The sequence below is a fragment of the Chiroxiphia lanceolata genome, chromosome 13, assembly GCF_009829145.1.
Source record: "Chiroxiphia lanceolata isolate bChiLan1 chromosome 13, bChiLan1.pri, whole genome shotgun sequence".
Classification (NCBI taxonomy): domain Eukaryota; kingdom Metazoa; phylum Chordata; class Aves; order Passeriformes; family Pipridae; genus Chiroxiphia; species Chiroxiphia lanceolata.
The window spans coordinates 14,560,505-14,587,557 of NC_045649.1; the positions used below are offsets into that span (position 1 = coordinate 14,560,505).

General features: G+C 39.5%; 1 protein-coding gene across 1 annotated transcript in view; it reads left to right on the plus strand.

Annotated features, from left to right (window-relative positions):
- The window catches only part of VSTM2B (V-set and transmembrane domain containing 2B), a 141,442-nt gene that overhangs the window by 20,496 nt on the left and 93,893 nt on the right, over nucleotides 1-27,053 (plus strand). Inside the window, exon 2 of the mRNA XM_032701390.1 lies at nucleotides 2,414-2,465. The gene's annotated coding sequence lies outside the window, so the exon portion shown is untranslated. The remainder of the gene's footprint in view (nucleotides 1-2,413; nucleotides 2,466-27,053) is intronic.

Genomic DNA, 27,053 nt, shown 5'->3' on the forward strand with positions numbered 1-27,053 from the left:
CAGAATATCTCTGTTCAGGGTTGAACCCAGAGGTAAGGCAGAACCAGTGTGCTACAAGGTCTCCCAGAACATCTTCAGAATCACAGAATCATGGAATCAACTGGGTTGGAAAAGACCTCTGAGGTCATGAAGTCCAACCCTTGATCCAACACCAACTGTGGTTACCAGACCATGGCACTAAGTGCCCAATGGTTTGGGTTGGAAGGGACCTTAGAGATCATCCAGTTCCAACTCCCTTGCCGTGGGCAGGGACACCTTCCACTATCCCAGGATGCTCTGAGCTCCATCCATTGTGGCCTTGAACACTTCCAGGGATGGGGCATCCACAACTTTTCTGGGCAACCTGTGCCAGGGCCTCCCCACCCTCCCAGGGAAGAATTTCTTCCTAATATCTGATCTAAACCTACTCTCTGTCAGTTTGAAGCCATTCCCCCCTTGTCTTGTCGCTACATGCCTTTGTAAAAGAGCCTTTTTGGGGGCTCCCTTCCAGCACTGGAAGGTCACAATTAGGTCACCGTGAAGCCTTCTCTTCTCCAGGCTGAACAATCCCAACTCTCCCAGCCTTTCCTTGTAGCAGAGCTGCTCATCCCTCTGATCCTCTTGGTGCCTCCTCTGGGCTCACTCCAGCAGCTCCATGTCCTCCCTGTGCTGGGACCCCAGGGCTGGAGGCAGCTCTGCAGGTGAGGTGTCACCTGAGGGGGCAGAGGGGCAGAATCCCCCTCTGCCCTGCTGCCCAGGCTGTGGGATGAGCCCAGCACACGGGGGTTCTGGTGCCAGAGCACATGGCTGGGGCAGCTCCAGCCTCTCACCCACCAGCACCCCCAAGTCCTTCTCCCTAGGGCTGCTCTCATCCTGTTCGCCCCCAGCCTGGACTGATACCGGGGTTGCCCTGACCCAGGTGCAGCACCTTGTGCTTGGTCTTGTTAAGCCTTGTGAGGTTCCCATGGCCCACTTCTCGAGGAGTGGGATGACATCCCCTGCTGCAGTTGAATGAGTGCCGGCTACTTTTTGAATTTGTCCACTGGCATCTGTGGTGAATTCAATAACTCTGTGCCTACAATAGCCTGGAAGATAAAGCAGTACTTTTGGGGCTTTGCTATGGGCATGTCTGTATGAAGATTTACTGAATTTGGGCTCCTGTGTCTGGCTAACTAAGGCTGTAAAGCCTTCAATGATTTGCCTGAAGTTACCTAACAATTCTATTGTGGAGCAAATAATTTAAATTGATATCTCCAAAGTTAGTGCCTTCCCACTCACTGTCGATACACTGATTAGAAGCTGTCTGAGGCTATAAGTTAGTACTTGTAACTCTGTTAAAGCTGTTTGGAGTGTGACAGCTTCCAGCCTGGTGCCTCTTACCAGGCAATTTGCAGTTGAGTTGGAGAGCAGAGGAGCAGCGTGGGAGCTGCAGCTGTGCCATTTCCAGCCCTACACCAAGCACTACCAGGCATTACCTCTCCAGCTCTGAGGCCTTATGGGCTGAAGTCAGGAACTGGGGAGAAATGTTTTCTTCTTGGTTGTTCTCCATATTCTTTTTTACACGTGTAAAATACTGATTTATGTGGAAAAAATACTCCTTACCTTGGCAGGAGGTAACTCTCCTATCTTTGAATTCAGTTTCTGATAACACTGTCTTATCTTTATATTAAAGTTGACTCATAATCTTACCATAGTACCTTTGCCCATTTCAAACCCATCAGGTTTTTTATAGGTTCTTTTCTTTTGTTTCTGATATTATTGTTAACACACTTTTATTAGGCAATCTATAGAGCTCACATCAGGCTATTTCACAATAAGTGTTCCTAATCTTCTCTGTAAAATTCACTCTGTGCATGTTTATCTTCTGGTGATTCAAACTTGCTTCCAACTGTCTGCTTTTTGTATTATCATAATCTTGATTCAAATCTAGCTGGTTAGGAGTTGACACAAACAGGTTTATTAAGGTGTCTTATTCTGTCTGACAGATCTCATATTTAGTAATGCATTGTACTCCTACCTTATTGATCAAAAAATCCTTTTACATTATTCATCTTTTTCTGCCAGTTTGCAGAGCTTGTTGCTCAATTGATTCAATAGTTCATTTTACATTACAGTATTTGTAAACGGAATTTCTTATGTTCTAATGTAGACGTAGGGAATACCTTAAAATTCCCTTCTAAGCCAGTCAGTATTTTCTGAGTAATAAATATATGTATCAGTGTTGTTGTAAATGAATTTTACTTCTTCTGAAGGTTTAGGGGACTCTGCTATGAAGTTATCTACTTGCATTAAGTATCAAGAAAATACCTACACCTTTTAATGCACAAGAGCTTTAGGCCTGTGACTTCCCAATCCCCAGCAAGTATTCTGAGAGGCAACTGCTGTATAATATCTGAAATATCTACATCATCTGCAACATCTATATTTTTTACAGATATGCTGATCAAAAAAAAGCCAGAAATGGACCTCACCTGGGCAAACTAGAGGTAAGTAGCAACTCTTCTGTAGCCATTCTGAGCTATGCCCTTTTGTTCCCTTATTTCCAGAGGAGCCTGCTACTGCTTATTGTACCTGGTAAAATTGGCAGAAAATGTTAATTTGTGTATATGTGTTTATGCTGTAGGTACAAGTCACCTGTGCTACAGTACAGAAAAGGAGGATAATATAATCTATACTGAAGGTTTTTTCAGTAAAGACTGGAGGTTTTTTTAATGTGAATTATGCCCTGGTGCCCTCAAATCACAAAATTTGATTTTCTTCTTGTCGCAAGGAAAGTTTCAACGAGAAATTTAACGGGTCTGATGTCGGTGTAACTCTGGAGCTATATTGTAACTTCACTGCTTCAAAACTTTTTCTTGGCTCCAGCCCCACAGCTGTGTTAAAGTACAGGTGCCCAGAGGAAATGCACTCAGACACTCAGAGTACTTGCAAAATACTCAACTTTCCTGAACAATACAGGCTGAATGTTCAGGCATAGCAGAATTCCTGCTTTCTTCCCTTGGAGCTCCTGTCTGTGGACTGGTACAGTTGCCTTTTGTCCCACATCACCTTGTGGTGAACACTGAGGGCAGCAAGCACACATAGGGATCAGGAATCTCCTGGGGCTGCTTTTGCATTGTGTCTCCATCCTCTGCCACCACTCCCAGAGCAGAAAATGTGGCCTTGGGGTCTCGGTAACAAGTATTCCCATTCCTTAGACATGCCCTGACTAGGTGTTTGTCTCATTACGAATGTGTTAGGCTCACAAAAATCTCTTACCTGCTGGCATGATGAGGGACCTGGAGAAATATGCCTTCTATGTAGCATCTCATAGTGATAAACAGTTTCCATTCACAATTTTAGGCATCTGCAGGCTTTGACTGACTTCACAGTGCTCACCTGCATGACATTAGACATTCATTAGACATGGTGATTTGTGTTTCTTTTCTTGCTCTCTCAGTTGATGTAAATTGGTATGGCTGACAAAACACCAATCAGTCAGGTTGTCTTACCCTAAAAAAGCCTCCAGCTGGGTGCTCTAATGTGACACAGACTTTCCCAGGGCTTAAAAAAGGGTCTTTGAAAATTAAAGAGACTAGTTTAGTATATAAACGGTTGTGTGGATATACACTGTACTTTATATGATATAGCAAAGGTAGAATGGGAGCAATTGTGGTTACTCTCTATAAATGGACCAAATGGAAGGTAGAAATGTTGAGTTAAAGGGCAGCGTTGGCACCAGAACTGATATAAACTTTCTACAAATAAATTTAGTTTGGTAATGAGAAGATTGAGGTTCTGGAGCAACTTTTCATTTAGAGTAGTGGGAACAAGAAACCAAATTACTTCTAAGATGGAACTTGCTTGTTTATGAAGTGTCTGTGCCGTGTGGCTGCCTGTGATAGCCGGGAATTGCATTTGATGACCCAGGAGGTCCCTTCCAGTATTGCTTCCTATGAATATGCAATCATTATGAAAATAAATAAAGCTTCTGGTGTGCTTCACTGGTTGCAGAATCCTTTCTGTAATAACCCTAGGAACCTTGCTGGAAATAATTAGCAGAATTACCAGTTATAATCTGAAAACACAGAAAGCTGAAGTGACTGGAGGAATAATGTGAAGAATTTTTCACTCTCTGGATTTGGGTGGCAGAATTGTGTATGATGCACTTCCTTGAAAGGGTAGTTGCTATTAAAGCAATTTGCTTTATGTCTTTTGCTTGCATTTACAACAGAACATCTTTGTATTGAACCGTATATTCCCTCTGCTATTGTGCTGTATCTGTGTGCATTTTTAGCTGTCCATCCCGTGCTTCTATGCTGTATATTTAATTGGCAAAGGAAATTGCTGGCATTTACTGAATATCCAGAATTAACTTGTCCAAGATTTCCTTCTCTGCTAAGAAAGCAGGCCCTCCTTGCTGTTGCAGTAGTCAATGGTTCCTGAGTGACCTCCTGATCCTCAATTCAAGCCTTTCAGGTGGCTGCCTCACTTGTGCTTCTGCAGGTGGAATACAGATCCTCCCAGGGTTGCTGGGGCTGCTGGCTGTATTTCTGAGCAGATCAGGCCTAACAAAGCAACACTGCTGGAAATCCAAATGTGCTCTGTAAAGCATCATCAAAATACTAACAATAAATCACAAGAGTCTGTGCTATGCTACAAATCCTGTGATTCAGTGTGTCAAAAAGGAACTATTGGGCTTCCAACTTGGGATAAAATAATCACAGGGAAATAGGTGGATCTGTCAAGTTGTTAAAAGATAATGCTGAAATATGCAGCAATCTGCTCAGCAATCAATCTGTCAAAGATGGTAAATATTAGTCTAGAAAATAGGAAAATAGACCTTTTTTTACGTTAGTGCTTGTGAAAATAACTTGTATTTGACTTTGCATTTTAATACTTGCATCTTTAACCCACACTGGAAGGTTAGAGCCAAAAAAAAAAATACAAAAAAGAAATTATGTTTAAAACAAATGCAAAACACGAATTAAAAAAAAACCAACTTAACAACCCTAAATCCCTGCTGTATGACTTTGTAGAAGACAAAGAAACAGTTTGTATTTAGAAAAAAAATTACTTAGCCAAATCCAGTTGTAGTTTAAACAAATCTTTAAGGTTCATTTACAGTACCAAATCCTAATGGCCCTAGAGACCTGACAAGAAGGAATGGAAAGTTTCAGCTTCTTCCTGCGAAATTACAAAGTCACCTTATCCATTATCAATTGCCATAAATCTCCCCTGTGTACTTAGTGACCTAAAAGATGGTTAAAATACACTGACTTGCAATGGCAAAAGGATGACTGGACATATTTGGCTAGTTCTGTACTCAAACTGTGTACAATATGCAAACACAAACCCTACATTTTCAGTTTTTTAGCATCATGAGGGAATCTGCTTTTGGGATTGCTGATAATTGATCATCTCACAAATGAAAGGAACATTTATGGTGCAGCATTGCTATTACTTGGTGCCTATTAAAGAGGGTGAAGAATTCTGCAAATGCTATAGAGTGCAAGAGGCTGTTTTCAATCCACTGCAGATGTTCCCATTCCTCACCATTTCAGACATATGGCTTAGCTAGGAAGAAACTTATTGTCCTCTTTAACTTCTCAAAGATCATTAAAAAGCAATGCACTTAGCTGTGCTGTGCTTTGCTGTCACTGTGCAGTGCAGAGGAAATGCAAGCCTGTAAGATATGATGTAGATGTAGCTGGTCGTGCTTCCTAGAGTTAAGGTTTCTTTGTATGTCCGTTTTGTAAGATTTGTTTCTGCTGAGTTGAGCTTTGTCAAGCTGAAGTATACTTGGCTGCTGCTATGGGATGAATTTGAGGCTCTGTCAGCAGAAATAATTGAGCTTCTTCTTGGAAGGAGACAACATTCTTAATTGTTGGCTGGAAAGCTCTCACACTTCCACGTTTCAGACCAGACACATTGTCTAGAGGGTTGTTTTGTTGCTGGGGATGAGCCTTTTTTGTTATTCTCCTAAGAATCCAGCTAAATCTAGTCATGTTACTGAGTTACAAAGCATGTGCTTTGTTAGAGGCTGAGCTGGCTTCTAATTAAGATCTCACTTTTCCTGGACCTGCCCAGGCTCAGGGATACATTCAGACCTGCTTTAATCAAGCAAGTTCCAGAAGGGCTGGTAGAGGTGGTGGGTGCTTGGAGTGGCAGCAGCTGGGATCAGTGGAGTGCTAAGGGCTGCTCTCTGTGAGAGTTGTCCAGCTGAGGATGTTCCTGGGGTAGGAAAAAAGCATACATTCATGGAATTGTGCATGCAGAATGCTGCTTAACTGGACTTTGCAAACTGAATGATCTGTCACAACAATATTTTGCATGCAAGAGAGGTAGGTAAGTTTAGTTTCAGCTGGATGTCGGGGTGGTTCAGTGCAGAGAATTTATTTAAACAGTGTTCTTTCATCTCCCTTACCTCAGGATTCACTACTCCCTCCAGTGAGCCCCCAGTCAGTGCAGTTTGTCCTTCTGCCTCCTACCAGCTTCAGGGTGATCCAAGATATGTATCCCTGTTGTAAATACGTTTTATGTGAAAGATGTAGTTGTAATGTGAGTTCCTGGATTTCTTCCTGTGTATTTGTGGCAGACAGCTCTGCTGGTGTGTGGCATTCTCAGTCTGTAGCAGATGTCCACCTATGTAGCCTCTACAGATGCTGCTGACAGCTTAACAACTGATGTAGTCTAAAGATAATTAAATATTAAGTCTTGAATAGGCTCTAGTATCCTATCAGTAATTGAACTACCATAATATATTTGCCTCTGTTTACTGCTGTGCACTAAGCCAGATGCATTTCATCATTCTGATCCTTTTCACACAGCTTTTCTCCCATAATGCAGCTTCATGTGTAAGCAGTTGTGTTAAGTAGCAGCCCTACAAGCTTCCCATCTGGCTTTGCCATAAGAACAGGCTACATGCAATAAATGCACCTCTGTTCTTAAACCAAGGAAGAGCAATTGCAGAGACATTCTGCAGTCACCTGTGGGGAAAAGTCTGTCCAGGGTATTCATAATTCCTTCAAGCTTTTATGACTACTGCTTGCTATCTTTCTCCTCTCCTTTAATTATCCGGTTTGTTTCCTATCCATGATGTTTTTCCTTGCACCCTATATGTAGGTATATTTATTGTTACAGGATTGAATGATCCTGTATGGTTCCCTGAAAATGTTCCACACAAAAACCTATGGCTTCAGTTTTGCCAGAACCATACAGATTTTGCAAATGCATCAATTTTGGAGACTCACTTCAGTTACTCCTGAGACAGCTTTGCTGGGGCAAAGGGAGGGGGGGAGGCAACATTGCCTTTGAAATTTCTGGCTCTATCTGGTCTTTCACTAGCTGCCTCTCAAACATGAAGTGAATTTTCTGCCTTGCTGTAGCTGCTAGTCAAGTCTCTTGATATGAGTGTATGCAGCAAAGCAGTCTCTTTCAGGAGGGAAAGAAATGACAACTGAAACCGTAAAAGCAGGCTGCGTGACAGAGAGCTAGATACATGATATCAGCTAAAGGTTTGGGGTTGTTTTCCTTTTTTGTTTTGTTTTGTTTTCATTTTTGCCTTAAGGGGCAGAACTCAGTTCTACTGGTTCTTCATGCAGTCCATTAGACAGCAGCATCCAATGGTGTGTATTCATTATTCACTATAAATTGAAAAGTTATTCTAATTAGACAGTGATGTAATCCTCCTGCTGCTTTGGATCAGATGTCTTCCAGTGTAAACAAAAACCCATCAGACTTGAAGAAGTGGGTCAGATCAAGAGACATCACGGTGCATTATAGCATAATCCAGTGGAATTGGTTCTAAAATGGTGCCTCTTGGTGGGGGAAGGGGACACTGGACTACAGCCTACACTTTGAAAAGGTCGCTGTAGTGGAAGAGTGTAAAAATTGTTTCTTCATGTCATGTTTTTTTATTTCAGGGTATATTGTAGGTGCTACATTTATACAAGAAACCCCATGTTCTTTCATGTGCTTTGCCTGTCAGTGCTGCACGAAAATTTGAGTGAAATATTCTTTCAAAAGTCCATTTGCAGAGCAATGAAGTGAAACCATCTTAATCTAACAGTATGTAAAAGAGTATAAATTTGGCAGTGACATATGGATGTATAATTGTACAGCTTATGTACTGCTTTAATGAGGTATAAAACTTGTCTCAGAAATGCAGCTATGCAGTGACTTTCATTCCACAAATCCATCAGAACAGCATATCAATGAAACCATATTCTTTCCACAGTGTTGGAAGACATTTGTTAAGCATTAGCACCAGTTGTCATACGGTTCAGAGAGTCCCCATAAGGCCTGAGAGTGTTGCATTTGCCCTACTTGGACTTACTCTCACTGAATGATTCTGTTATGATTTAATATTTCTGTCAAATGTTAGACTCCCAGGCTCAAAGGACCATCCTGGATGTGGGGAAGTTTGTTGCAGGCTTTGCTAGCTCTGGTTTGGAAGGAATTTGAAGGGGGTGCTAGAAGAGGTATGAACACAGCTGCAGGGAAGTAGAGGCAGAAACAGAAGACTAAAGCACCAAAAGAACACACAAAAGAATAGAGGTTTTGATCTACTGGAAGTGAGGATTCTGGGGAGAGCGATCTTGGAGGTTTCTCTGTCTCCAGGCTGTTTGCATAGCTCAGCTCTGTATCTGAGGGATCCCTTTCCATAGTCTGTATGTTGCTCACAGTCCCACGTGTTTGGGAGACAGTGAACAACCCCGGCATTGGAGGAGAGATGCTTTTGTCTGTATGGAGCTGGAATTCAAAGCTCGTGGACACTACCTTGAAGATTTACAGAGGTAAACGGGGGGCATGCAAGGCTCTCAGTTAAGATCAGCACCATGGATAGATAAGCAGACTAGTGAGAAAAACTCAGTTTTAAGAAGTTTGAAAATAAACTTTCCATCTTGCCTGAGTAGTTCAATTTATAGAAACAAAACAAAACAAACAATCCTCCAACAAACAAACCCCAAACCAAAATATAACCCCCTTACCCCCCCCCCCCAAACCCTCCCCACCTATTCCTTGTTTCATTTCTTAATAAGTAATTTCAGCCAGATCTTTTTTGTTCATTCGTTAATGGTGTAGCTAAATGCAATGGAATGCCTTTCCAAAGCTGATCAGGGTTTCATTTTGCACTTTATCAGCATGAAGTAGGTAATCTGAGCCTTTTCATCTCTGGGTACTCATCTGTGCTCAAGAGAAATCTGTTAATTAGAGCCTTCTCTCAATATGGATTTTCTTTCTTTCTGTGTGTATGTGAGTGGAATCAGTCTTTTAACAAAACAACCAAGTAAGTTTGTGTTAAGTGCTCTGTGGCAGCACTGGATTTGCAGACACAGAATGCAAGCCTGTTGCTTTTTGTGTTGGGAGGAAGGCTCCATTTCTTCTGTGGAGGAGAGAACTGAATAGAAGAACAAAGAGTAGTTTCATACCTAATTATTTGCCAGTGGCCTAGGCCCTGTATGAAATCAATAAATCTGGCATCTATTTTCCCCAACTGCTTGTTGAGAGAATGGATTGCAGAGGTTATATCAGCCCAGGATATCAGTATGATTAAACATGTCATATGTGAGCTTTTGTATTGTCTTTGTGACCTCAAAAAACGTATGAGTCATAAGAGAATTGAAGAACGCCACAAATAACCCCATTTTCAAATGGGCCCTGAATAGAGCTTTAGTTCAAATACACAGGATCATGTCTATTCCACTGTCAGAATTATTGTTATCTGTCTTCTAAATATGTAAGGACTATCACAGTAGACAGATGATGTGCAGATGTTACCAAAAAAAAGAGAAAAGAAATAAAAGAGGGAATGTGAACATCTCTATCACTAAAAATATCAAAATCAGTGGTGATCAATGACTGAGCATTGTCCAGCAAAAACTAGAGGGACCAAAAGAAGTCTGTCTTTCCACAAATAAAAACAAAACTATACACAAGATTTATAAGCATCTGCTTGAGATAATGGGAGACTTGGAAAGGAGATTGAAGTGATAGAACAAGCAGGCAAAAAGTAATGCATGGATGATCCTACAACTGCCTATAAGATTTTAAAGTTTATCACTATAATAACTTCTCCACAATGTACTGATAAAAAACAACTTGAGAACTTTACTGATGCAATTTTAGAAAACGATCAAAACATAGTAAAATTGTGTTAAAACAACATGGAGTTTAGATTAATGAGTTAACTGTCTTTTGCACATTTTCAGATAATTTACTTAAACCAAACTCTATGAGGAAAAAAGATTTTATGAGTAATCCTAGTAGCAGTGCATGTGACTAGGTGGTATTATAGTATTGTATATAAATAGATGTATTTTTCCTTTCAGTACCTGTTCATTAAATGCAAAAATTCATTTATACATTCCTGGGTTTATTTTACTGTATTTTACCCTTTTGCAGTCTTGCTTAAAATCTCTTACAGTGAATGTAAGTTTTTAAATTTCAGTAAAATTATTCCATTGTTTATGTCAAGGGGATTAAAGGAGGTCACATTCCAGTGCTCTTTTTTTTTTCCTTAGAGCTGAATTACTGAGAGAAGTCATCACCTTTAGGCACTTAAAATTTTACACAGTGTTTTATCAAATACTAGAGCCATGTCTTTGGCTTGAAAATTCAAATTTAATTGATTTTCTGGCCATGCCAAATTTAACACTGACAATGGCAGGGGTCCAGTGTACGTGAGTCACACATGAAGCCTGTCTCAAATACAGAGGCATCTCAGCAATGAATTATGGTTTCATTCTTTCAGATAGTCAGGTCATGGTGAGCTGACAATAGTAATAATTCTTGCCAACTTAAAACTTATTTTCTTAAATATGATACATAATATATGATTGATAATATAATTGAATATAACTTATATAACCATGAGAACAATGTTTTTCTGTAAGGACAGTCAAATACTGGAATAGGTTCTCTGGACATTTTTTGGATTCTCCCTGTATAGAGATAAATTTAAGTCTCCATTGGAAACAGCTCTGAGCAAGGAGGTTGGGATGAGGCGATCTCCACAGGTCCTGTCCAACCTCAGCCTTTCTCTGATTTAATATTTGCAACGTGCTTACTGTGATTTTGTTAGACTGGGCCTTTCCATACCAATTTTCACCCTGAAGTGCATTTTGATGACAAAGTTTCAAGTCCCAGTAAGAGGTTTATAGTGGAAGTGCTGACAGAACCTTTCCTCTGAGAGTACAAGTGTGTCACTATTACATAGAGCAAGAACATGGAACAAGGTCTAGAGTTAGGGATTGACCTATAACTCCTGCATGATAAAGCATTAGTAATGACTGTAATTAGCAATTATCAGTAGCAGTCTCCTATGATTTTCTAGATCATATAGCCCTTTAATGTCTGCTTCCAATTTCCTCTTAAATTAGTAGAACATTTATTTCATATAGAACATCTGTTTCATAATGCATTTGATCTAATTTTCTTATGCTTTCAAAAATTATAAAAAGAACCAGCTGCACCTACTTTTATTTTTTTGGTTCTAGGATTACATTTTATCATTTGTGCAGGGAGACATTTTCATTTTGGAGAGGTCGTCCTCTATGTACAATATCTGTTATTTCAAACTCTAAGGAAGCTTAATTTTTGAACTTAGGCACCCTTTTTTTTTCTGTTTTCTTTCTCTTTAATGTCGTACTGGGCGGGATTTGGAAGCAGGAAACTGTTTCAGAGAGAGATGTTCAAACCTAGTGAATGTTAGTCCCTTCCCCTACCATTTGGGATCTGCTGCTGCATTTGAAAGAATAAGAGGAGAAATGTTGCTGTTCCATATTTCGTATTGGCAGTGGTTTAATTTCTGCACTGAGAACAGTGATTTGGTGTTACCCAAGTGTTATCACATGGACCTAACTCTGCAAGTTGCAGTGCACTCATTTCCTGTTAATTTTATCAGCTGTTGGGACCCCTCAGAACTTTGAAGCCAAATTATGCAAGGCCAGTTGGGAACCTTTGTGGCAGAGGAAAGGTATAAAGGTAACCTATTTAACCTCGTAAACTCAGCGACAGGAAAGTGGTTTGAACAGGAAGGTGGAAAAGGACTGAAGGGAAGAAGAAAGGCTCCTTGATTTAGGATTGCAAAGCCAAACTTATTCTTCTTGTAGATGCCTGAGAATTTAGTCTTCAAAGAAAGGACAGACATCAAACTGATTATTAGAGAATGTCATGGTTTTTATTTTATTTGCAGCTATCTACTCCTAAATTTTAGTGCCAGGTATAGTAACAATCAGTTATATATGTTCATTCGGGAATATTTACCAGTTTATTTAAATTGAACTGCACTTACTAGATGAAGTTTTAAAGAATAATCTGTAATATCCCAGAAGCTTCATTGTGCGAATGCACTCTACAGCAGGGCAGAGCTGTAGAATGGAAACTACTTGGGCAACATTTTTCCCCTCCAATCTTTCAGATTTTCTGTAGTCCTTCTCAGCAGTGGTGAAGGATTTAGTACTCTTTATATTAGCTGAGTTCTTATAAGCGTATCTGATAAATTACTCCTGTATAAATGCATGAAAATATACAATATCTCTGGAAATGACAAGAATATCAGAAGTGACAGATAATTTATTTGTATGGTTGTTGACTGGACATGAAGTCAGTATGAGCAATATGTCTCAGACAGTGAAATACTGACTTTAAACCTCATCAGGCTTCAAGGTTTCTGCCTACAATGCTCTGTAAAAACTAATTGTTAAATATTCTGTGGGACCTCTGGCAGCTTCGCTGGTCAGACGTAAAGCTGAGTTTTCTTTTTTTCTCCATTAATAGTTTAACTGTGTATGATTGTGGAGAAGGGGGCTGAAAAATTCCACTGGCTGGATTGCTCAGGTGCATAAAGCCATGCACACCTGGGTGTCCTCGAGAGCAATGAATCCAGGAGCTTCCGTGGCTCCTGCTGCTGGACTGGCATTGCTCACACTGGGGAAATTCCCACAGTACTCCCAAACACTCACAGATTCCTCAGGTCCCAGTTGTAGCTCCTGTCTCACTTCTGTTCTCGTGTGGTCTGTGGGTCTAGATGCTGAAGGGGAAGATTTTGCAGGCTGCTGGGGTGTGCACACTGGGGAATCCCATTTCAAAAGTCCTTTTAAGCCATGTCAGTGTTGCACCACTGTCATTTGGCTGAAGCATTTTGAGTCCTTGTCAGCTCTTCACATTGTTTTCTGAACTTTTAATCTACTTCCCCACATTTAAATGTCCCTTGGTAAGCCTCTCAGAGAACTACCAGGCCTGCTTGCTTGCTTGTTAAGCTATTGTTGAGATACAAAGTGAGATGTGCATGTCATTGATACACAAGAAAACAGAAGCAAAGTGCAAAAGCCCATTACCTTACTGAGTTCCCATACATTGGGAATATATGTTGCTTTGCTTTTTGTCAGGGGTTTATAGTTTCCTTCTACTTAACTGTCACAATTAAAATATAACTTATTGTCAAATATATTGTCTTTGAAAAAAGAAATTGAGTTCTCTCTGGGGCAGTGAGAACCTTTGGTCTTTAAAGTCCAGCAAAGCTTGCATTTTTTGGGCTGTATGAGCCTGGAGGAGCAGCACTGTCATTCAGAAGTCAGTTCTGCTCACCCATTAGGAAAACACATTCACACTAATGGCTCTACAGTCAATCAGTGACAAAGACCTACAGGAAGACATACCTGTTTCACTGTTCACTGATCTTGCAATTTGATCAATATCATTTTGAATGAATTTTTTTTTACTTTGTCTGTAACATCTCTTTTTACAGCCAGACTGAATGTGCACCATAAAACTGTTCTGCAGGTATTGCTGAAAGGACTAACCATGTCCAAGTCCACAGTAGAGGCTCGACTTCATTCAGCCCCATGGTTTTATCTGTTTCCAAATGAGCTCCTATTATTCTGTAGTACCCTGAGGGAGTTATAGTCATGATCTCTTTGCTGGCTCTTTGAGATGTTGCTGTTCTCTGTAGCAGAATTTCTTAGCGTGTACCACAGCTTTCTGTTTGCTTCCAAAGTGTTAGGGGAGCTTTCGGGCATTTAAATTTTGCTGTTGTGTTCAGAGTTGTAAAACCAGAAGAATAACTCTGAGTTTATTAAAGGTGGTGTGTGCCTGTGGTTTTGAGGTCCTGATATCCCATGGTCCTGGGGTAGGACCATAGAGAGATCTCCCTGAAATGTCTGTGCAGGCTGTGCAGAGGATGGATTGGTTTTCTGTGCTCACCTGTCTCTGGCTGGCTGAAGAGGTCCTTCAGCTGGGAGAGTCCGTGGGATCTGCGTGGATGTGACTTGGTTGCTCTTGTGAATAAAAGCTTCTGCCAGTGCTTCATTTCCTCTCTGCTTTTCACCACTGCAGCTGCATTCAAGCTAGATTTCCAAGGAGAAGGTAAGAACTTTAAATAAAAATACCTACACTTCTGTGAGTCAGTTGTGGTTCCATCCAAAGAGCCAATATCATGTAACTTATGGAGCACAGAGGAGATCAGAGGCTTGTAGCAGAGCAGTTTGTTTATTTATTTTTAGTCAGTCTTTCATTTCATTAAACACGTGACTTTCTGTAAGCTGTGTATTACCCAGCAACAAAAATATTTCTGCACAGAGTAGGAACCAAGTAGATGGTTCTCTGTTGTTGCTTTCAGTTGAGGGGCGCCAGAGGTTACCAGGTAATCTAGTTGTTATCTAGAAGGTGCCAAATTAGGTACAATATCAAGGAAACCATGTCTAGAAGATACTCTATAGCAATATGTAAAGCAGTTGACTCTTAGATGCCTTACATAACTGAGAAGTTAACTGTTAGAGCACAAGTGTTAGTAGAGGCAACAAAAAGATATCTGGATGTTGACATGTTTTGTAGAGATTTTGCAACAAAGGGGAAGCCTGTGACTGGGAAACTAGGATCAAGAAATTTCCTCAAGCCATATAGTCTGAAAGCAGAGAGGAGAGTTGCTGTTAGTTGTAAGCAGAATACAAAAATGAAGCAATCATTGTAAATAGGGGTTAATGCAGTGCTAATTAAAAAAAAAAAAAAAAAAAGATTTCTGCTGCATAAAAAATAAGGGAAAGACACAGTCTGTGTCAAGTAGGATGGAAACTTGGCTGGGCTCCACTCTTATGGTCTCAAAATTTTTCAGTGACCTGCTGGATGGTTCTCCCATCTGTAAAATGGCATAGAATTAATAATTACCTTCTGAGGTGCTATAGTATCCTACCTTAGCAAATTAATCAGATTCATAGGCTTAACAGCAAACATATGTAACTAACTTCTTCCTATGACATGTAAGTAACTTGTCAGAGATGCCAGTAGGTCTTATCTTCTAAAATGTGTCTGTTCTTTCATGGGTTCATGGACAAAATGTTCAGCATATCACCAGCTGGCCCACAGCAGAACTAACTTCTAAGTTCACAGACTATAAACAGCAGAATTATGGAAAAGTAAGAGTGTAACTCTGAGAGAAATAAAACCCATTGTTATGATAATTCTTGTGTGCTGCCCTTTGTTGGCTACAGACTGTAGTCAGAAGGGCCATTTTTTATCTAACCCAGATTGTGACATATCTGCATTTTACAAAAGTTATCAGTAGGTTTTCAACAGAGATGTCTGGAAACTTTCTGTTTTCTCAGTCTCCTAGCAATACAACTCCATGATAAACTTGAGGTATTGTGAATAGAAAGTCATGTTTTTGAAGAGCATTTAATAGAATAAATGGTAGAAATGCATTTGTAGTTCATATAACTGGTACCATGTAAGAAGAGGTAAAGCCAAAACTTCCACTTTTTAATGTATAAAATGTGTTTTCATTTGTAATTCATTGGCAAGACATTTATTGGCATTTAAAATAGACACTATTAGATGTCAGTTAGTGGTTTTTTTTCATAAAGGTTATATTTACTTTTTTTTAAATCACTTAGTGAAAGTAAGCTTTGCAAAAGCACAGACAAGATGGTCAGCCATTTATAGACTTGCATTGTCAGCACACTGTTTTGCAGTCAATTGTTACTTGTCTCCTACACTTGAAAACAGAGGCTTGGTGTTCTTTCTTCTCTTTTTTTTCCATTCTGCACAGCTAAATGCATATATTAACACAGTGGTATCTGTCTAAAAATGATAGCATGAATTTTAAGAAAAGAGTAAGTGTCCCTAACATGTCAATAAAATTAAATGACATCCTTCCCCTTCTAGCTTTTCTTAAGCTCAGGATTTCCTGTGTCCTTTCAGCAGTGCTTTTAATGGGCTTTGAGTTCATCATGTTATTGCGTGGAGGATAATCTCCATATGGTGGAGGTCCTGCCAGCCCTACCAGAAGGGCATTGCTGTTCCTTAGTAGCTTGGAGATTTTGAACAGAATAGCAGGCAATGAATTTTGGAAATTACAAACATAATCAAGTCCCCGTTTCCAAAATTAAGAACGTTACTTGCAGTGTACCATAATTTTTGAAGCTGTTTTCGGAGCATGTACTCTCTTTGTCAAAATGAATCCCCCAGGGGGTAATGTATTAAATGAGGGTGAAAATGGGTACCTTCAGTGGGAGTGCACTGGAATTAAATTCATAGCACATTACCACAATTGTAAAGATATTGCTAAAGAAGTTTTTATCATTTTGTATTTGAGGAGTATTCAAAAAAGTATAATTGAACCAACAACCGTGGCATGATTTTAGGAATGCGTGATAACCAAAGGTCTGATTGCATTCATCCGAAAGGATTCTACTCGAATCCCTGAAGGCCTAATGAATTAGTGTCTGCCCCAATCATGTTATAATGAGGCATAAATTATTTATAATGTTTGTTGAGGAAAGGAAAACCTCTTTAAAACCCAGCTTTTGCTACCGGTATTTAGAAAAGTGCTTTTTTTTAAGTTGATACACGGAACGGTTGCTGTGCTTCCCACATTTATCTTCAGTCTCATTCACTTGTCCCATAGCGTCAACTTGTTGATATTAGTGAGCTATTCATATTCTGATTAGAAAATATCTGTAGGTTGTTCCTAAATTTTTACTTTCCTGTGAAGACAAAGGCAGTCCTGGCATGAGCCAAAGCTCTTGAAGTCACCAAGGACATTCCTATTGCTCTTAGTGGGCACTGTCTCCTTTACATGGCATTTAGTGACTTAGTTGGCTGGGCTGAAGTCCTCTCTCAGAAGGAAAGGCTGGCAGAGGCCAGGCTGGCATTGCACTCCAAATGCAGCTGGGAGATACTCAGAGGAAGAACCCATCAAGGCCAGAGTAACCACAGAGCTCTGCCCTGTGCTCTGTGTGTCAGCAGCCTTGTCAGGTGGGAGGGAGGAGGCACATGGAGTCCAAAAGCACCCCTGTTCTGAAGACTTCAAACAGGGCAAGGGAGAAAAAAGAAAAAAAAAAGAAAAAAAATAACAGCACCCCAAAACCAGAGGTCTCAAAGTGCTGCTCTGAACACACACATTCACATCCATGTGCTGTGTTTTACACTAACCAGCTGTTCCATGCAGGGCTGAAGTGGGTGAAGGGTTCACTCTGACCTCACTGTGCAGTGGGTCCAGGCTGACCACCCTAAGCCCTGCCTTGGAAATACTGTAGGCTCAATACTGTCTAGTTCTCAGGATAACCCCCAAATTTTAAAGTTTTACTGTTGTTTTATTCTGTTTATTTCAATCAGTACGGGTGAACAGCATTTTTACACTCCATACACACATATTTTTTCAGCATGTAGAATCTCTCCCTGTAATGGTGGTACATGAAAACACATTTCTTTGACAGGAAGTGAAAATCATGGCTAAAAAGACTACTTCAGAACACCTGCTGAACAGTCAGAAATCTCTCTTAGACTACTCTTTTTAACAGACCTGTAATTTCACAATCTATGATATTAAAATAGAGTTTTGCTATATGGAAGGTCAGAATGGTAAAAATGCTATTGTGAGAGAGCATTATCTCAGCATTCTCAGTTTGGATCCAACTAAATCTATCAGATAAATGACAGGTGATTTATACTAACAAGGAATTGTCTGAGAGGAAAAGAGAACTGAAAGAGAATTCAATTGAGATAGACATGAGTGAGGAGAACAAGACACTCGAATTTCTCAGATGTGTCTAAGCATGTCATTGTATAGACAACAGCTAAGGGAGCAAAAAGAAATCACTGATCAAGCACAGAGGCAACCACCAAACAGTAACCAGGAAAAAAAACCTCTGGAGAAACTAATTTAGGTATTCTGGACAAAACTAGATAATGAGGAATGTACCTTAACACCAGTTTATTTCACTGACAGCCCTAAAATGTCACTTGTGTATTTACTAAAAGCATTTATCATCATACTTTTAAATCATAGCTAATAAGAATGCAGCTGAGACACACTGGCAGCTGGTGTGAGGGGAGCATGGCAGGCAGAGGAGGTTGAAACCTGCCTGTGCCTCTGAGTGTCCTCTGCAACACATCACTCGTGGTGCCTGATCTCACTGGAGCCAGTCCTGATCTCAGTCAAACTGGCATTTCCCTTTCCGTATTTCTTCCCTGTGCCTTTTTTTTTTTTTTGGGGGGGGGGCATGGTGGCAATTCTTACAATTGGCAATTCACTGGAGCACAGTGAACCTTTGTGAGGGAAAAGGCCACCATCGTAGTACACCTCAATTGTTAACTTCTGCTGTTGGAAAAGGAGACTTTGTTCCAAGAAAGAGCCGACTGAGCTGATGGTTCAGGTCTAAATAAAGCCCGTGCAGCTTTTGAGGACTGGCTTATTGCAAGGCTCAGGGGAGTCCTGCAAGAGGGTGAGAAGCAGAGCAAAGAAAGGAGCTCACAGAGCCCAGCTGCCCACACGATGCTGCTGCTCCCCAGGGCTTGGGCAGCTGGAAACAGGGGCTGTGTCACTGGGAGGGAACATGTCATGGGGTGAAGGGAGAGCTGTGTAAGGAGGAGACCACCAGGCCACCTGCCCCCTGGCAATGGGGAGACAACAGTCCCCTCAACACCACCAGCAGAGCAGGGCAAAGGGACAAGGGAGTTGGCTGGTGGCTGGGTGAGCTGCAGGGCTGGCAGCTGAACCACACGGTTGTCAGTGACTTTAGGCATGTGTTTGTCAACCTGACGTGCATTAGGAAGGGGGATGTAGCAAGGAAATTCGCTTAGATTTTCACACTTTCATTTTATGAAAAGCAATGAATATTCCACTTGTTTAGAGGGCAAATATAAAAGCTTGTCTCTGGTGCAGCTGCCATTTATTCTGTTGCAGTGTACCTTTCTCTTTTTTGAAGTGAAAAATTCATTACTTCAGACCAACTGCTCCTTTTTTCCTCCTTTATTATTTTTAAATAATCTTTGAAATTCTAGAATAAAAAGCTGGAAAGAAGTGTCAGAGCTGAACAGATCCAGTTCCTACACTTTGGTTCCAGCATTGCATAATTAGATCTTCTACAAACTTAATTAAATCTTCTTTTAGTGCTGTTCAGACCTGTCTACAGCTTTCCATTTGGTTATATAATAAACCTGTATCATTGTTTAATTACATCAGCTATGTTGGTTGGCTGAGCTGAAACCAGGTTGCTTACTTGAAGACACAGCATGTAAAAGAGAGAGAGCAAACATTTATTCTCATTTTCTTCAGTGTGTGCTTTGATGTGTGTAGTGTTCACCTGTGCCTGTCTGTTCATTGTTTCCAGGTAATTATTGCAATTTAAGATCCATTTAATTATAACTTGTTCCTTTTATTTTATTAATAAGTCAAAAGAGTATATATTTCTCCAGTCTGTACAATGAATTCATTTTATGGTAACAAGGGAAGTTCTCTTTTCAGTAATGATGGTTATATTCTGGTAATTTACGTAGCCTAATTGGAATACTTCTTGTCGTAGTCCTTAAAAATAACTTTTTGGGTGCATTGCCAGTGCATTCTAATGCCAATTACTCATACAATTTGTCTTATTGATGCCACTCTTCTGTGACTCTACGAGTATTAAAAATTCTTACTGTCATTCTATGGATCCTGTTAAATGTTAAAACTATCTGGGAACGTCTCAATCGATTAGTCTTGTGCAAACATTAGATGGAGAACGATAGCAGTAAATTCCATCTTGAGCTTATGCTGCAAGTACTAATGCTTTAGTCCTTACGAAAACCTTCTGAATTTTTTTAAATGTTTAAAGTGATTATAGGGAAAGCTGACAGGTTTAGGGCCTAGAAGTCAGTGCAAGTATCTATTTTGCATTCATATTTAGGAAGTTTGTATAAGAAATAGCAGTTGTAGATATGCAATTTATACCCTTCTGCATTAGTTTACTGTATCAGGGCATGTTTTGCAGTTGAACAGGAAAGAAAAATCCATTTGCTGCCTGGGTAGTTCCCATTTTATGTTTACATGTAGTTTACAGTGAAGAAAATGCATTTTTCTTTCCTCTGAGAAAGATGACTTGTATCCATTTGCAGTTTGTATGTTATCTGGGAGACAGTGTATACTGCCTATAAAGTGTAGTGTCTGTACTGAACTATAACAAATAGTCAGATTCTCATATTTTCCAAGGATTTCAGTCTTAACTGAAGCAGAGTAGGCAACAGCTTGCTTTACACTCAGAAGATTCCCAAAAGATTGTTGTCTTTTGAGGCAAATAATTAAGCAGTAATAATAATAATTAATCACTGATGACCTCCATCCACTTTTCCTTCAGAGGTGTCCTTCACAGGACAGTGACTGTGAGACACATGCCCTTTGTAGGCAACAGGCTCTTTTCCCCAGTAGGTCATGTTTATCAGTGTGATCCCAAACTCTGGGCCAGCAGTGGAAGTGGGAGCCCACATGCTGATTCTGCCCCAGTGTGCTCCTTCAGACCTGTCATGGATCTGCCTCTGGCAGGTCCTTGGGGATAGGAGTGGTTCAGTGGGACAACAGATCATTCCCACTCACTACCTGTGCCATTGCATTCCCTCAGCTGTGCTGAGCCTGGCTTTGTTTCTGCCCAGAATCAAACTGGATGGCCAAGCTGAAGGATAACATTTTTAAATGTCATTGTCTTAAGGCAGTTTTTATAGATTTTGCTCTAAACACATGGAACAAAACCAAGCAGCTTTAAGAGTCGAACATAAAAATATCAAGAACAGAAAGTTTCAGTGCCTGTGACCATAGAAGCTCACTAGAAAGCTATTGTATTAGTCTTTGGTATTCCCTTCCCCTTTCTCCCTAACTTCAACCAAAAGTATAATCCACTTCTGATCAAGGACAGTGTGGCAGATCCCATAAATTATTATTTGTCTGTGGCTGCCGGTGCTGATCTCTGACTTGAGAAGCCACCTGGGCTGGGAGGCAGAGATGGAAGGGGTGGCTGCCAGGACAGAAGGGATGTGCTACTGCCAAACCTGAAATGCCCTTTTAAAATAGCAGCAACTGCTGGAATCATCTCGGTTTAATTTTTTAAAACATGGAAAGTTGCTTTCCATGACTGCAGTCCTGTTTCACTCAAGAAGGGGCCCCACAGTACCTTACCTGTGTTTCACCTGGCTCTGCCACTGTCTGTGACAAAATCAGAGAATGTAGTTTGAAATTGTGGGCCCAGATAATCTGTGGAGACCAAAGGGGATGCCCCTGTAGAACTTCTGACTGTCGGTATCAAAATTTTGAATCATCCTTAAAGAATTTGAATCTACTTATAGCTTTAGCTTCTAGTCTTATCTAATATTGTCTGCTGGAGAAAATACTAGGAAGCCCTAGTAACACACACATGCACATGTATCTTGAGCAAAGATCAAGGTAACTAGCTAGTATTTGGCTGGTAATTATTCAAGCCTAAGGACACCATTTTCTTGAAAATACACACAAGGGAGAAATGAAAAATAACCATAATAAATTATTAATTTTAAGGAAATTAATATGCTAGCTGCAAAAATAACCACTCTGAAATGCAAATATGGCTAGTATAGTTTAGCTGGTTAGATATGTTATAAATATAACAACTGTTTATGGAAGTTATCATAAAAGGTTATTTATAGGTTATCATAAAAGTTAGTTTTGGATACACAGCTTCTCCCACTTTAATTCTATGTGAATTAGGTAAATATAAATTATGCTATTTCCTGCAAATTTTTTAGACTAATTTTATTTTTATTTTGACCTGAATACTTATTCTGTTTATATTTGTAATTCTCCAAGGTATAACTTCATCTGCTATACAAATAGAAAATTTGCTTATTGCTGAGAGAGAAGCCTTTAAATATTTAACAAAATCATGTTATGATTGCAAAAGCAGAAGAGGAAAAATTTTGGAAATCAAAATGCTGACTATATAAAGTTTATGTTTTTAAGGAATGTGTGATAAATTATAGCTTTGTCTCACATGTATGTGTTTTGAGTGTAATAGTCCTTTGGACTTTTATGCTATGGACTATAGGTAAAGAAAGTCACTCTATTATTTTAATTTTCCCCTTTCTCAACGACTTTTACATGTTTAACATGTTTGCTATTAAAAACTTGCATTTCAAAACAATTCAGGCCGATCTTACACTAAAAAATACTTAGAAAAAGTTGCCAACATTTCTAATCATTGTAGTCAATTGTGATATTTAATGTTGGAAATTCAGTATTTGAAATATAACGTTATATGTCTTGGATTGGATTGGCTTCAGATGAGACAACAATTTGCTTCATCAGACAGATATAAACTGTTCTGTATATAGACATGCACAGTTTTACTTCAGTCAGGAAACGTTAAGTGGATTTATTTATGCAAACATATTCCTCACCTGCTATGCTACATGGCACTGATAACTTATTCTGGTGGGAGATGCCAGTGGTATCCCAGTGTGGCTCCTCCCAGCTCCTGGAGGAATTCTGTGCCCCTGGGTATGGAGCAGTTCTGCAGCAGAGCCCTTCAAATGTGCCTCGTTGTGATCCTTCCCTCAGGAGACACAACAGCAAGATCCTTTTCAGACAAATTAGATACTTTGAAACCTTAGGGTAACTTAGTTTGCATCATCGATAGTTGAAGAACCCACTATTTGATGGTAGTTTTATAGATTCTTATGATCTATGTAACAAACTAGCTGATAATAGCTAATTTGATCAGTATTCTCTTGGAAAAGATTGTCACTGGTTGTTATTTGTTTGAAATCTGGCTGTTATGGAAAAAAAGGAACATTGTTAGAATGTGTTTCAAATCCTGGGCTCTTCAGTTTCAGTCATATCAAGGTAAAAGTGCAAATGTGTAGGTTGGGTGTTTAAGGTGAATTTAATTAGGAATTGCTGTACAATGTTATTCTGTAGAAAGATGCTTTTCCTAGTAGCAGGTATAGTGCTACCATAAGAATATAGGGGAAATATTTTAGTCTATTGGGTGCCTTGATTTCAGTCTTCTAAACTCTTTTGTTCAGAACCTTGTGTTTTAAAATCACAAATGTATCTCTCAATAGTGGCAGATGATTCCCCTTCCAGACTGTAAAAACTAAAGCCAGAAAAGGGGAATTGTTCACAGCAGTGCTCTCACAACTTGATCTTTTGACAGTTCACCTGTAAATCTGTTTAATTTCTTGGACTTTCTAGAGGATTCTGGGTGATGTATCTTTGTTACAATGCAAATCATGGTCACCCAAAGAGCACCTGAAGTGCTTACAGGGTTGCACTGGCAATTAGTCTGACTGAAAGCAAAACAAATAATTTTTTTATTGCAAGAAAAGGTCCATATGCTTACAAAGCTCAGTACAAGGAACCTTATTCAGTAATTTTGGTGTTAAACTCCCGTGTGCTTTGGTTATGATAGTTATCCAAGTCACCAGTTCTCCAGCAGTGGGGTGACATACCACTTCTTGAGGACTAGAGAGGAATGCCAAAGGAACTGGAAAGGAGCTGAAAAAGTTTTAAAGAATTCAGATTATTCTACCAGCTATCTCAGAGTTTGCTAGCAGATGCAAACAGAGGGCCAAAAGGTATTTTCAGTAATCTGGGAAATACTGATGGAAGAAATCCTTAAATAGCTCCTTTCCTCTTTATGTTCAGATTGTTAAACAAGGGTATTTGAACTGCTTTCTGTGCATGGAAAAACACAGAGGGAATCTGCTGGATATTTCTATTCTAATTTAAAAGAATATAGTATATCAGGGGAATATGAGGGGAAGGAATATTATGGAAGTGTGTAATCTATTTTTTGCTAATCTACTGTAGTACATGAAAATGAGTGGAAAAATAATCTTGGCAGTCTCTGAATCACTTTAACATCAACACTGACTCCATGCTTTGAAATTGCATATTCTGCCTCATCCACATTCTGCCTCCTTCCTTGTCTGTAGCTGTAATGAATGTCTGGATAATGCCTATTGATGCAGATGATTGTACTGGCATTTTTGCCTTTCAGTAACCTTCCCTTTCAAGCTGTGTTTCTGCACTGATCCTTTGCTCTGCCAAAATTCCTTCCTTTGGTTGTTTTATATGGAAATGCCAAATACTTACCATTTTCCCTGTGTTTCATTTCCTTGGGCTTATTTAATTTTGTTCTTGCAGGTAAATGATACTGTGAATTACTAGGGGTGTAGGGGATAACAGATGTTTGTGAAATGCAAAATTAAGCCTTCCCTGGCTTTGTTTTGAATTACTGTTTTTCATTCTAATTACATTTCTGGCAGAATTCTAGTTAAAATGAATACTCTTTTTATTTTGTGACAATGTCAGTGATTGCTTTTTTGGACATGCGGTTTGTCTGGTAAGTTCTATGTTTGGGTTTCTTTTCTCTTCATGCAACCTCTCTCACTGCCTTCTTCACATGTTTCTGGAGCTCCTGGCTCTGTCAGTGATAAATTTCTACCCAGGATGGGTTTGTTTCTGTCTCTTCTGACTTATTCAGTGTCTTTGTATTGGGAATAGGAGAAAAAAAGTGAGAACTTCTTTGGGTATATGAGAAGACAGAAATCTGCAGTTCAGTACAGTTAGCCTTTAAAAAAATACGGGGGTGGAGGGGCAAGAAAGAGGGATTACTCTGGAAAGCCTCATAGATTATACATCTGCCCCTGTAATTCAAACTGGGACTTAACACAAAAGTAGTGAAGTTGATTGAGTAACTTAATAGTGGCAGAATAATCTCCCTTTTTCCGTGGCATGTGTCTTGGAAACCCTCCCTCACTAACCACCCCCTCATCCTCTAATGTTTGAATGCTGTTTGCTGTACCTGCCAAATATAAAATTAAACACCTGCATGGTTGTTATGCACAGCTGTATCCACCTGCTGAGCATGCCACTTGCCATTTGCTTTGATTAAGAGCAGGTTAAGAGAGACTTCAATTAAAGAAAGTTTGTAACACAGTTAAGCATTCACCTCTTCAGCCTCTTGCCTTGATTATATGTTTTCCTGCTTTTCTACTTGATAAAGGTGAGGTATTGACTCCAGAAGAGACACAATTTAATGATAACAATAGATACTGATTTTTCAGTTTAAATATAGAGCATCTAGACAGCATGCTTAGGCTGACACATTGGCTGTGATTTTATGAACCAGCAGTTCTTTCTGAAAGTGTGGTAGGGGGCTAAAAAACTGCTCTTGGTTGCACAGCCATCATGTAGTGTAGTCATATTGTGTTGTCCCTATTTGTAAAGATAATATATTTCCATGATTAGGATAGGAAATTATTCCATGGAAAGGCACATAAGCCAAGAAAAGATTTCACAGACCTGTGTCATAATGGGGATGCAAGACAGCCCAGCAGTATTGTGGAGTTACCCCTCTAAATGGCACTTGAGGGCACTGAGGGGAATGACCTCAGTGCAATCCCAAATAAACATTACAGCACCCAATCAGTGTGTGCTCAAATCACAAACTTTCTTCTTTCTAACTGCTGTGACTCAGTAGATTTGTGTCTTGACAAGAATTAGCTATACTGAAGCAAACAGTGATAAAATGCACTCAATTATCCCAATGTACAGTTGATACAGATATTCTTTGTGTAGCACCTTTTGCCTTACAGCAGTCACAGCCCATGGTCTGTAGGTTGCAGTAAGAGGAGTAATCAACTATACATTTAAACAAAGACAAAACATATCCTATGTGTGCATGTGATTAAGAAACTCAGAGTGGCATCTGGAGGCATGTAGTCTAGTTTGCTGTTAACATCCTGAATTTTACAAGGGAAAAGAGAATGACAAATAACTAGTGATGTTAATCTTCAAGGGATACTTTTTGGTTCTTGGTGGTCATTCTTCTCAAAGGGAAGCCCAGAGGACCTCTCTGGAGTGAAACTGTGAAATTTATAAGCCCTATTAATACTACACACTTCCTCTGTTATTCCCAAAAATGTAAAAAAAATGTATCTGGATTGCATCGGAAAATTGCTGTTAAGTCGTCATGGGTGAAATTAAGCTTCCCTTGTTATTTTCCTTGTTTGGGAAGTATTAGGGAACATCTGCAGCTAGAAAGTATGTCCAGAGTAATTTTCTGGCTTTTTCAGCATGGTTCATCCAGTTTTCCAAAGGCAATAAAGTGAAATAAAGAACTTCAGGAGAGCACTTAAACAAAGCAAGTTTGAAGCTTTGCATTGAGGCAGCACTCAGAAAAAAGGTGCAATGTATTAATAGAACAAACCTTATGAGGATTATAGAGAAAAGAGAGACTTTCTTTTCAGTTGAATGGCAGTCAATTTTTGAATTAATGTCATGTTAAGAGAATATGTAGCTTTAAATCTGAAATGTATTGATTTTTGCCTCTTTGTTTTATGACATTTACTTTTCAACTTAGCTGGAGTGTCTTCTGAATCTTTGCTACTTTTCATCACGTATTTTCGTATACAGACCTAGCAGACGTAATCTAGGAGTGAAAGTAGGAAAGAACAGGTTTCAAAAGAAATCTTCCTCTAAAACACAGGCAATATGTTGAGACTTCTAGCATTTTTATATTTATTAAAATTTTATCTAACCACATCTTGTCCACAAGTTTGAGACTTATTTTGGATGCATGAAAGATTCCTTTGTTCAAATCCTGCAATAAGCATTATAAAGAATGTCAAAATTTTGTATAATAATAATTTTTGCATTATCTATTGAGGTCGTAAATTAGCCTTTCCAAGGTAAATCTTGATATCTTCCTAGAATTTCACACTGCAGTAATGCTGTAATAAATGTTTTCTTCCTGACCTTCTCAGCCTATTGAAATAGAGCTTTTCTGAATGCAGAATGTTTTCGA